The sequence below is a fragment of the Phascolarctos cinereus genome, unplaced genomic scaffold, assembly GCF_003287225.1.
Source record: "Phascolarctos cinereus isolate Bilbo 61053 unplaced genomic scaffold, phaCin_HiC Scaffold_5;HRSCAF=322, whole genome shotgun sequence".
Lineage (NCBI taxonomy): Eukaryota > Metazoa > Chordata > Mammalia > Diprotodontia > Phascolarctidae > Phascolarctos > Phascolarctos cinereus.
Genome location: NW_027555958.1, coordinates 295,857,241 through 295,868,595, shown reverse-complemented (window position 1 = coordinate 295,868,595; position 11,355 = coordinate 295,857,241).

The following is an 11,355-nucleotide window of genomic DNA, read 5'->3' as shown; positions in this document are numbered from 1 at the left end:
CAAGTCAATTTACCTCTTCAGGTCTCAGTCTCCCTATGTATAAAATGAGGGCATTGGATTTAATGACCTCTAAGATCCCTTCCAACTCTAAATTGAAACTCAGTCTCTACCTCTAGATCTGAGAGCAGAGCCTTTTGCCTTGCTCTGCCAAGGGCCTGGCCTCCATGACACTGTCATTTCTTGTAGAATCCTTTCCTTGTCTCCTCTACTTCAGTACCCTGAACCCTACCCTTGGAGAATCATTTTATATGTTGTCTTCCCTCATTAGAATGCAAATTCTCTGAGGGCAGAGACTCTCTTGTTTGTTTTTATTTCTCTCTCCCGTGATTAGCACAATGTCCCTCACACAGTTGTTGTTCGATCTCTATTCTTCATGACCCCATGGACCCCAAGGGCACACCAGGCCCTTCTATCCTCCACTATCTCTCAAAGTCTAAGTTCATGTTCATTGTTTCCATGACACCATCTATCCATCTCATCCTCTGCCATCCCCTTTTCCTTTTGCCTTTAATCTTTCCCATCATCAGGGTCTTTCCCAAAGAGCCCTGTCTTCTCATTATGTGGCCAAAGTATTTAAGCTTCTATTTCAGTATTTGGCTTTTTAGTGAATAGTCTGAATTATTTTCAAGCATTAACTATCTAAACACATGACCCTATCAGTTCTAAATAGAAGCACTGGCATCCCAGGACTCTGACTTGGATTCAGTGAGGCCTAAGGCCTAGCACTGAAGCCTTTGTCCTTTATGTCTTTCTATGTTCTGGCTTCTTAGAGAGATTGGAGAGCTCCTAGACAGTATAGAAGGAATACCCTATAAGGAAAACCAGGCACTCTGAGAACCTGAAGAGGCAGAGGAACACCAACACCAAGAAGTTGGTCCATGGAAGAGTGTGACAGAAGTGGGTCAGTGGATAGCCCAGCTAGGCTTGGTGTCAAGAAGGCCTAAGTTCAAATCTAGCCTCAGATATTTAAGTAGCTGTATGACCCTAAGCAGTCACTTACTCTGTTTGTCTGCTTCCTCATCTTTAAAATGGAGATAATATTAGCACTTCTCTCCCAGGGTGTTTTTCTTTTTTTATATAAAATGAGATAACATTTGTAAAGCTTTTAGTACAGTACCTGACACATAGTAGGTGCTATATAAATGTTAGGTATTATTATTTCTTAAAAGAAGATGGGAAAGAAAATCAGTCAACAAACATTCATCAGACACCTCTTACGTGTCAGGCATTGGAGAGACAATGAAGATATAGATATGCAGCTATAAATAGATTTTTAACATATAGATGTTAGACATTTCTATATATATACATACAAAAATAATTAGTATACATGCACACACACATATACGTATATGGCAAATCACTTCACAAATATTATCTCATAATAACCTGGTAGGTAGGTGCTGTTTTTATTTCCATTTTATAGATGAAGAAACTGAGGCAGATAGAGGTTAAGTGACTTACCCAGAGCCACACAGCTAGTAGGTGTCTTGGGCAAGGTTTGAACTCAGTCTTCCAGATTTCAATTCCTTCACCCTCTCCACTATGCCATTCATATAAAACCTGGCAAGAGACTATCTCTGGTTGCCCAGACTCAAGGGCCAGTGCTTACAGAAAACCTGCCGAAAGACAGAAGACAGGACCATTATAACGAAAGAAGCCTCGGTTCAAGGGGCCAGTGGTTAAAACCTTCAGATACAAGGGTACCACCAATAGAGGGCAGAGCTAACTTTTGCTTCAGCTGTGACCTGAATGGACATTGGAGTGATATGTACGCTCAAGATAGAATTACAAGACTGGTATGAGAGTGGCTGAATTCCTGAGAACCAGCACTGGGAAATGGAGATAGAGCCAGGGATGGTCACCCCAAGCCCTGAAGACATAACACTTGACCTCCATACTGATTGTGTTTGGTTTTCTTTCCCTGGACTCATAGCATCCTGCACTGCAGTGATGGTAAAGATTGAAAACGTGAAATGCACTCCTCTACTAGACAACAGACCTTAGGTGACCACTGTGTTCCAGTCCTTATATGAAAGACTCTTGAGAAACACCTAAAGTTGTTACTCCATGGACTAGGTGACAAGCGTCATCTATGCTGGAGCTTCGTTAAAATGAGCCTGAAGTTTGTCAAGGAAGTTGTTGGTGTTGACAGAAAAGTGGACGCTTTGGCACTGGTAGATCCAGACCCAGAGAAAATCTCTGTGGTCAGCATGGATTAGAAACAATACCAGCTTCTTGAAATCCTGGCGACCTCTTAGAATTGGCAAGTTAGAACCCAAGACCTGAATATTGTGACCATTTTATAAAGTTTGCTCAGAAGTATATTAGAAAATCAAAGCAAGTCACGGCAGACAATGCCATCAGAGCCCTAACTTCTTCACCTTTGAAAGAGACACAGAGAAATTTTACTTTGGTGACTTCCCAGGGCCTAAAGAATGGAATTACCAATCTAGGGAGCAACTCAGTAAAAGGATGAAGTTGGGATGTGGTATTTGTCTGAGGAGCAACGCACAGAAGCCCAAGTCAGGTCAAAAAGCTCACAGACTCCAGACCTTTTTGAGAGTGGGCATAGAAGATTCTCCTATCTGTGGTGGAAGATCTGATCGACCACCTGAAAGAACTACTCGTCAATGGCTTTACCACTGAATCCTGCAGTCTATACTCATCACTTATAATAATGACATAAAAAATAAAAGGAAAGATACTGATTGCATGGTCTACCCAGACTGTGAACAAGAAGAATAAAGTACCTGTGCACCAAGCCAACGGTTCAAAATGCCATGGGCTGCTTACTAGATAATCAGTGGTTCTCAGCCTTACATTTGTACAGTGGATTATGCCAAATTCCAATGGCAGAAGACAAAGGAAGATAGCTTGTACCTCCCTAGCTGATTTGATCAGTTTTTATGTAAGCCTCAAGGCACCTCAGGAGCACCCCTCACTTTTCAAAGGCTAATGGAGAATGTAGTTGGTGACAGGAATACATGGAAGGGTTGATCATTATATTTGGGAAGACATTAGCAGAACATGAGGAAAGACTGATGAAAGTATAAGATCTACTGGAGGAAGTGGGTCCTGAAGTTGTCAATGGATAAATGCCAATTTTACAGACTAGGATTGTAGCATGGAGCGAAAACTGCTCCAGAGAAGACAGACGCTTCTAATGGTGCAGTGATAGGAGTACTGGGCCAAGAGTTAAGAAGACTTGAATTCAAATCTAGCCTCAGACAATTACCAGCTGTGTGACCCCAAGTAAGTCATTTACCCTTTGTTTGCCTTGGTTTATTTTTGTTCAGTTGTTTCAGTCACGTCTAACTCTTTGTGGCCCCATTAGGGGTGTTCTTGGCAAAGATACTGGAGTGCTTTGCCATTTCCTTCTCTAGCTCATTTTACAGATGAGGAAACCGAGGCAAACGGGGTTAAGTGACTTGCCTAGGTTTACATAGCTAGTAAGTATCTGAGGTCAGATTTCAACTCAGGTCTTTCCTCATGGTCTTCTAATGCTTTTCCAACTGGAGCTAAATTGGGTGCTGCCTACCAGAAATGGGTAGCAACACCAGCTCACTATGAGCTCAGCCACATACTACCCTCCAGGAAAGATTAATGTGGTTGTAGATGCCTTGTCCCATGAGCCTCAGAACACTGAAGTTACAGTGATAATCACAGAATGTGTGAAGGCTATCTGATATCTAGGGAATAAGTTTGCAGTTAAATGGAAGTGCCACTGAGAACTTGGGACTTCCACCCAAAAGCATACCACCAGAGTAGGTGAATTTTGTTGCATCAGGTCAGTCTTTGCCTGAATAGTCTGTGGGTGAGAACAGATACTTGAAGGAGTGTGAGAGCCACTGTAGGCAATAAAGTGAAGTCATTTTCATTCCCTTGAGGAGATTTTGCTGTGTATGGAGAAAGTTGGAGCTGTTCAATGAAGTATGGTACCAGAGTCTAACTCAGGCCTGCACAACCTGTGGCTTGCTGCATGCCAAAAGATTTCGGATGGCCCACGAAAAATATAGAGGAAAACATCCTTTGTATGTAGAGGAAATCCTTTGGTGGGCCACAGGTTGAGCAGGCCTGCTCTATGTGACCACACACGTGACGCGAGGAAGTAGTTGGTGCGGCCCCACACATTTTGTGTTAGAGCCATGAAAGCATTGCATGATGGCTTTGAACATCTGGGTCCAGAGAGAACTCTCGAAAGAGATAGATTTTAACTGTTCTTAATGGTGGCGGATGTGTCTATAAAGTGTGCAGCTTGTTCTGGGTGTGTCTGAAGGAAAGTGCTACCAACTTATGCTGCACACTTGGAGACTACAAACCCTGGCAAACCACTGGAGCTTGTGTGCATTGACTTTTGTCTCTAGAAGAAAACAACAACAAATGAGCAATATTCTAGTGGTGACTGGCCATTTTGCTTGGTACCCACAGGCATGCTTACCCAGGAACGAGAAATCTACTAGGAAAAATTGTTGTTAGAGGAAAAATATTTCTCAACCAGAATTTACTCTGACCAAGGGAAAGACTTTGAAAGCACACTGCTTAAAGAGATGTTAGCACTGGCAGGAATCTAGAAGTCTAGGACTATACCTCACCACCCTCAGGAAGACCCATAGTCTTGAGTGTTTCAACAGCACACTGTTCAATATGCTAGGGACCTTGAAATATGAGCAGAATATGAATCTCAGTGGAATTGGCACATGGCATTTTTAGTGCGTGCATACAATGCCACCAGGAATGATGCAATTCCCTATTGTGTGGTAGGAGGCCACGTTTACCTGTTTACTTTTGTTTCAGATTTGAACAAGATAGAGAAGATGGGGACATAATCTTTATGTATCTCAGTTAAGGGATAGGCTAATGGAGACATAGGCTAACCATGTCCTCAGCTCAGTAAATCTCTGATAGAAATAAATGGCTATATATGCCAGAGTCTGTTGTCAAGATCTCAATTCAAGTGATGGAGTTCTGTTAAGAAATCTTGTTGTATGAGGAATACACAAGATATCAAACTTATGGAAAGCCATTCCCTACCAAGTTGTGGACAGATTGGGATGCCTACCGCTTTATAAAGTAGCCCCAGAGGATGCTCAGGGCCCTATAAGGCAATGTGCTACAACTATTAGCTATTAGGGAGTTAATTAGACTGTCTAATGAGCCAGTGGACAGTAATAATGGACAGCCACCTACGAGGATTCTGAAGAGCCCCCCTGCCTGCTGCAGAGAGAGATGTTGACAGAGCAAGGAAGTAGTCAAGTCAAAGATGATTCTAATGAGGAAGAGATTAAGCATTAAGCACCAGAGAATCAAAGAACTAAACCAGGTGTATTCCAGCTGTAGAATTCCACTAACAATAATAGAGTTTGATCAATCCCAGAGGTTATCCAAATTCAATTTGATGCTCCAGCTTTAGAGGCTCCTAGGGAGCACAATTCTCACAGAGGAGATTGTAATATTCCTCCTCCAATGTCTATAAGCTCAAAAGTGGAACTACTAGAGGATGACAGTCAGCCATCCCCAGAACTCAGGAGGACTTGATAAAAGCTCCAGGACTATTGGGCCAGTGGCCAGCCTAACTTATGATGCATCAGGGGAAACAGGAAAGATAGTTAATTATGCAGCCAGATGAAATTCGTTGATGAATTATACATAATGTGTGCTTTGTACATTGCTGGGATATATATGTGTGTTTCATTGTACTAAGAAGTATCAGCATAGAATTATGTATAATGTGTGCTTCGTACATTGTTGGAATATGTGTGTATGTTTCATTACTAAAAAGTATCAGTGTAGAATTATATATAAATGTGTGCATCATACACTGCCAAAATATGTGGATATATGTCATTATACTAAGAACTATCAGTGCGCAATTATGTTTCTTTACTGGGAATGCAGTTTTGATATGTATGCTAGTATACAGTATTTGACGTATACTATTGATGTATGCTTCTCTGATAGGTACTATTGCAATATGTATATATGGTCAATGCATTTGTATTTCATTGCTTTGTATACAAATACAATACTGTACAATACGTTGCTATACAATTCTGTTATACATAATACACTTATTTGTGATGAAAATCATGCCTAAGACACATTATACTTTGCACCTGTGTTAACTGGTGAACAATCCAGTATACCCACAAATGTCCTGATGTCGCTCAAGCTATTTGTAGGGACTACAAATTTTTCACTGAAAGGAGGATGGAAGAGAGCATAGGATTCAGCAAAACCTGCAGGTCTGGAGGCCTTAAAAATGGAGACATTGAAAAGTAAAGAGGAAGGCCTTTCGGTGCAAAATACACAAAATAGCCATAACCAACATTGCCTACTAGTAGGATTGTGTAAGGCTTGACTGTTCAGATGCTTCTGAAAGGGGGAGGGTATAAGGCACAGACATCATTCATACATTCATACATTTGTCCCTATCCACTCATCTACACAAGATTCCCAAAGGAATTAAAACTGATTGCCCCAAGGCAACACAGAATTGCCTACTGAGAGAAGAGGTTTTTAAGCCAGAATGGATTGTTGAATAGGAGAAGCAAGACCTCTCTCATCTCTTGTATGGAGGTGACAGATAACCTTAGCTCTGAGGGAGTCAACTAGAAGAGGCTTTTGCTAAGAGTCACTGTCCTAGCACAGTGGTTGGCAAAACTATAACCTTCCAGCCAAATCCTCTCTCTCCACCCCCAACAACTACCTCTGGCTGTATTTGGTCCCTAAGCTGTAGTTTGCCAACCTCTATCCTAGCTTAAAGAGCTCTATGGCACTCCAGCTGTAAAGAGAATAATAATGCTCCAACTGATCAGAACATAGTACCACTCAGACAAACCAGTGACCAAAGGGAAAAAGAGTAAAGCTTCCCATTAAGAGAGAGCCCAGGGAGACTGGTGGTAAATCAACCTGTCCAGCAGAGACATTATATGCTTAAAAGAGTCCAGGGAGCTCTTGCCCATCCCTGCCTGGCAGCTAAGGTCCAGAGGCAGCACAGCCTGTCCAGCACCACCCAATAGCCTCTGTCCAATGCCAAAACAACCTGCCAGGCCCCATCCAGCAGCAGCCAAGTCTAGTGAGGAGCCAACTACCACTGACTGACCTGCTCCACCCAGCCAATGAATTGGCCTCATCTAGTTGAGACACCAGACCCTAGGAGAAGGCTATCTGAGCTGCCCATCCCGTGGAGATGCTATGTCCTGCAAAGAGCCAGCCCAACTGAACAACAAAGTCTCTTGTCCATCACTAATACTATGCCCCATAATGAACTCTTCAGAGAGAGAAAGGATATTAAGATCCTGCAGTTCTGGAGTTGTGAGTTGTCCTGGTAACTTTTAAGTCGTTCCTTACACGTGTGCCTCCCTGCCATTTCATGTTTTGCCCACTCCTTCTCCCTCCTGAACTCTATGTGTATTTGTGGAAGAATACATCTTTAGTATTGGAGGAAATGCTTTTTTAACTATTGTTCATGTGATACTATTTGAGTAAATACATTTGCAGAAGAATTAACCCTACTAGCTGGGAGAAGCATACTTATGGGGGCTCATGAGCTAGTGTTAGAAAGATAACCACTTACAGAATTACCCCTGAAACACTGACAATAATAGCAGTCACTCATCTGGTGACCCAACATGCCAGTGCCAGTTTGAGTTGGGTGTGTGAGCCAGACTTGTATAAAAAGATCAAATGTAAAGGGAAGAGAGAGAGAGAGAGAGAGAGAGAGAGAGAGAGAGAGAGAGAGACAGAGAGAGAGACAGAGAGAGAGAGAGAGAGAGAGAGAGAGAGAGAGAGAGAGAGAGAGAGAGAGGGAGGAGGGAGGAGGGAGGAAGGAAGGAAGGAAGGAAGGAAGGAAGGAAGGAAGGAAGGAAGGAAGGAAGGAAGGAAGGAAGGAAAAGAGGAAGGAAGGAAGGAAGGAAGGAAGGAAAGAGGAAGGAAGGAAAGAGGAAGGAAGGAAGGGAGGAAGGAAGGAAGAAGGAAGGAAGGAAGGAAGGAAGGAAGGAAGGAAGGAAGGAAGGAAGGAAGGAAGGAAAGAAAGAAGAAAAGAAAGAAGGAAGGAAGAAAGAAAAAAAGAAGAGAAGAAAGAAAGAAGGAAAGAAAGAAAAAGTAGTTTGGGAATTAGGGCACTGGCAGTTGAGAGGATCAGAAAGGATTTCATGCAGAAGGTGGTACTTGAGCTATTTCTTGAAGGAATAAAGGGATCCTATAAGGTAGAAGTGAGGATGAAGTGCAATCTAGGCATAGGAGACAGCCTTCTGTGGAAAGGCATAGAAATGGGAGATAGAGTAACTGTATGAGGAATAGAGAATCTAGCTTGACTGATTCATAGAGTGTGGAAGGGGGAATAAGGTATAACAAAGATAGATACATAGATTGGGGTCAGGTTGTGAAGGACTTTAAAAGCTAAAGAGAGAAGTTGGTAGTTTAATTTAGAGGCAATAGAGATCCACTGGAGTTAATCAGGTGGAGGAATAATGTGGTCACATCCATGGTTAAGATGGCTCACTTTGTCTGTTTTTTGAAAGATGGACTGAAGTGGGAAAAGACTTGAGTCAAGGAGAACAATTAAGAGGCCAGTGCAATAATCCAGGTGAAATATTAGAAGGGCCCTCGAGAGTGTTGTGGCCATGTGACTGGAGAGAAGGAGAACTCTGAAAGAGGTATTGTGGAGGGAGAAGCTATGAAACACTGGGACCCAAGACTCAGTTCCAACACTACTTCTTGCAGAAAGCCTTTCCTAGTCACTGCAACTACTAGTACCTTACATTGAGATTACTATCTACTCTGCATATGCCTTGTATTTAAATCGTTATTTTAAAATTCTCTTAAGAATATGAGTCATTCTCCAATTGATAAATGGTCAAATGATATGAATAGGCAGTTTTTCGATAAAGAAATCAAAACCATATATAGTCATATGAAAAAAATGTTCTAAATCGTTATTGATTAAGAAATGCAAATTAAAACAGCTTTGAGATATCATCTTACACCAGTCAGATTGGCTAAAATGATAAAAAGGGAAAATGACAAATGTTGGAGGAGATGTGGAAGAATTGGGACACTACACTGTGAACTCATCCAGCCATTTTGTAGAGCAATCTGGAATTATGTTGAAAGAGTTATAAAACTGCATATATCCTTTGACCCAGCAATACCACTATTAGGTCTGTTTCCCAAGATGACCAAGGAAAAAGGAAAAGAACCTGTATTTTAAAAAATATTTATAGCAACCCTCTTTCTGGAGGCAAAAACCTGAAGACTAAGAGAATGACCATTAACTGGGGAATGGCTGAACAAGTTATGGTATATGATTGTGATGGAATGCTACTGCACTGTAAGAAATGATGAGCTGGTTGACTTTAAAAAAAGCATGGAAAGACTTGCATGAAATAATGAAAAGTAAAGAGAACGTTGTATATGGTAACAGCAATATTGTTCAAATAATAATTGTGAACAACCAAGTTATTCTGAGCATTGTAAATACTCAAATCAATTTATTTATAAAGGACCTATGAAGATGCTATCCACCTCCAGAGAAAGAACTGATAAACGGAAGTACATATAGTATGGTTTTACATATATTTACAAATCTGCATCAACTAGTGGCCTTCTCTAGAGCGGGGTGGGGAAGGAGGAAGGGAGGGAGACAGTGTGAAGCTTAAAATGTAATAAAAAGAATAAATTGAATTTTTAAAAATTCCATTTTACAGGACCGTATTATCTCTTTCCTACCTCCCCACACTGAGAAAGCCAGAAAAATAAAGCCTGTTGCAAATATGTATAGTCTAGCAAAACAAATTCCCATGTTGGCCATGTCCTAGAAAGATAGATAGATAATTTATGTATATTATGTATGTGTGTGTATGTGATTGTATTATGTGTCTCTGAATTTGCACCTGAGTCCATCACCTCTCTACCTGGAGGTGGGTGGCATGTTTCATCATGAGTCTTCTGGAATCATGTTAGTCATCGTGCTGATGAGAGTTCCAAAATTTTTCAAAGTTGTTTCTCTTTACGAAATTGTTGTTAATGCATGTATTGTTTTCCTCTCTGTTCTGCTCTCTTCATTTTGTATCAGTTCATCTAAATCTTCCCAGGTTTCTCTGAAATTATCCCCTTCATCATTTCTTTTTTTTTTTAAACAGCATTTATTCCCTACAAGTATTTATTGAGTTTTTGTTTGTTTGTTTGGTTTGTTTTGCTAGGCAATGGCGTTAAATGAGTTGCCCAGGGTCACACAGCTAGTAAGTGTTACGCGTCTGAGGCTGGATTTGAACTCAGATCCTCCCGACTCCAGGGCCAGTGCTCTATCCACTACGCCACCTAGCTGCCCCCTTCGCCATTTCTTATAGCATAAAAGCATCCAATCACCATAACTTGTTCAGCCACTACCCAATTGGTGGACATCCCCTGAGTTTCCAATTATTTGCCACAAAAAGAGCAGTTATAAATATTTTTGTTCATATTAGTCCTTTTCCTCTTTCTTTGATCTCTTTGACATATAGACCTAGTAGTGGTATTACTGGGTCAAAGGGTATGCACAGTTTGCTTACTTCTTGGCCATAATTCCAACTTGTTTTCCAGAATGGCTAGTCCAATCCACAGTTCCACCAAGAGTACTTTAATGTACCTGATTTCACACAGCCCCTCTAACACTTGTCATTTTCCTTTGAAAGTAACAACTCTTAAATTAGTATTGATTATCTATTGGCTTATTTTAGCCTGTAAAGCGTAATTCAGATAGCTTTTTGATTAAGAGATATACAATCACTGTAGTAAGAGATTATGTTCCTCATTACTACAGGGCTGAACTCCTGTACAGCTGAGCTGAGCTCCTGCAGAACTGAGCTGGCATGGCCATTTCCTCATTTTGGTAATCTAAGTTAGCACTCTGAACCATGGTTCCCATGAGCCTTCCAGCTAAATCAATAATTCTGTGATGATAAGTGTAACTGATACAATGCTATAGCCAATCAGATAGGCAGTTTGATGATTGCTACACCCCATAACAGCCCTGACATTCTCACCAGGCAAATGTTGCAAATCGTCCAAGTTCTTCACTCTAATCTTAGGCAATCCCCCCAACCAATTAAAAGTCAATCAAAACATGTTTCTCAAGATTCTATAACTTTGGATTCTTCTTTATTGACTATAAAATTGCTCTCTGCAAAACCTCAGTTTGTTCTTGGCTACTGAAAAATCTTGAATCCCTTTGATTGGCAATTTCTAACCTTGCTAATAAATTGATAACGCTTAGAACTCTGTGAGAAAGTTTCTCTTTATCACAGATTTTTATTGTGACACATTTTTTTTATCAACTTTGTTAATCTGATGGGTATGAGATAGGACTTCAGA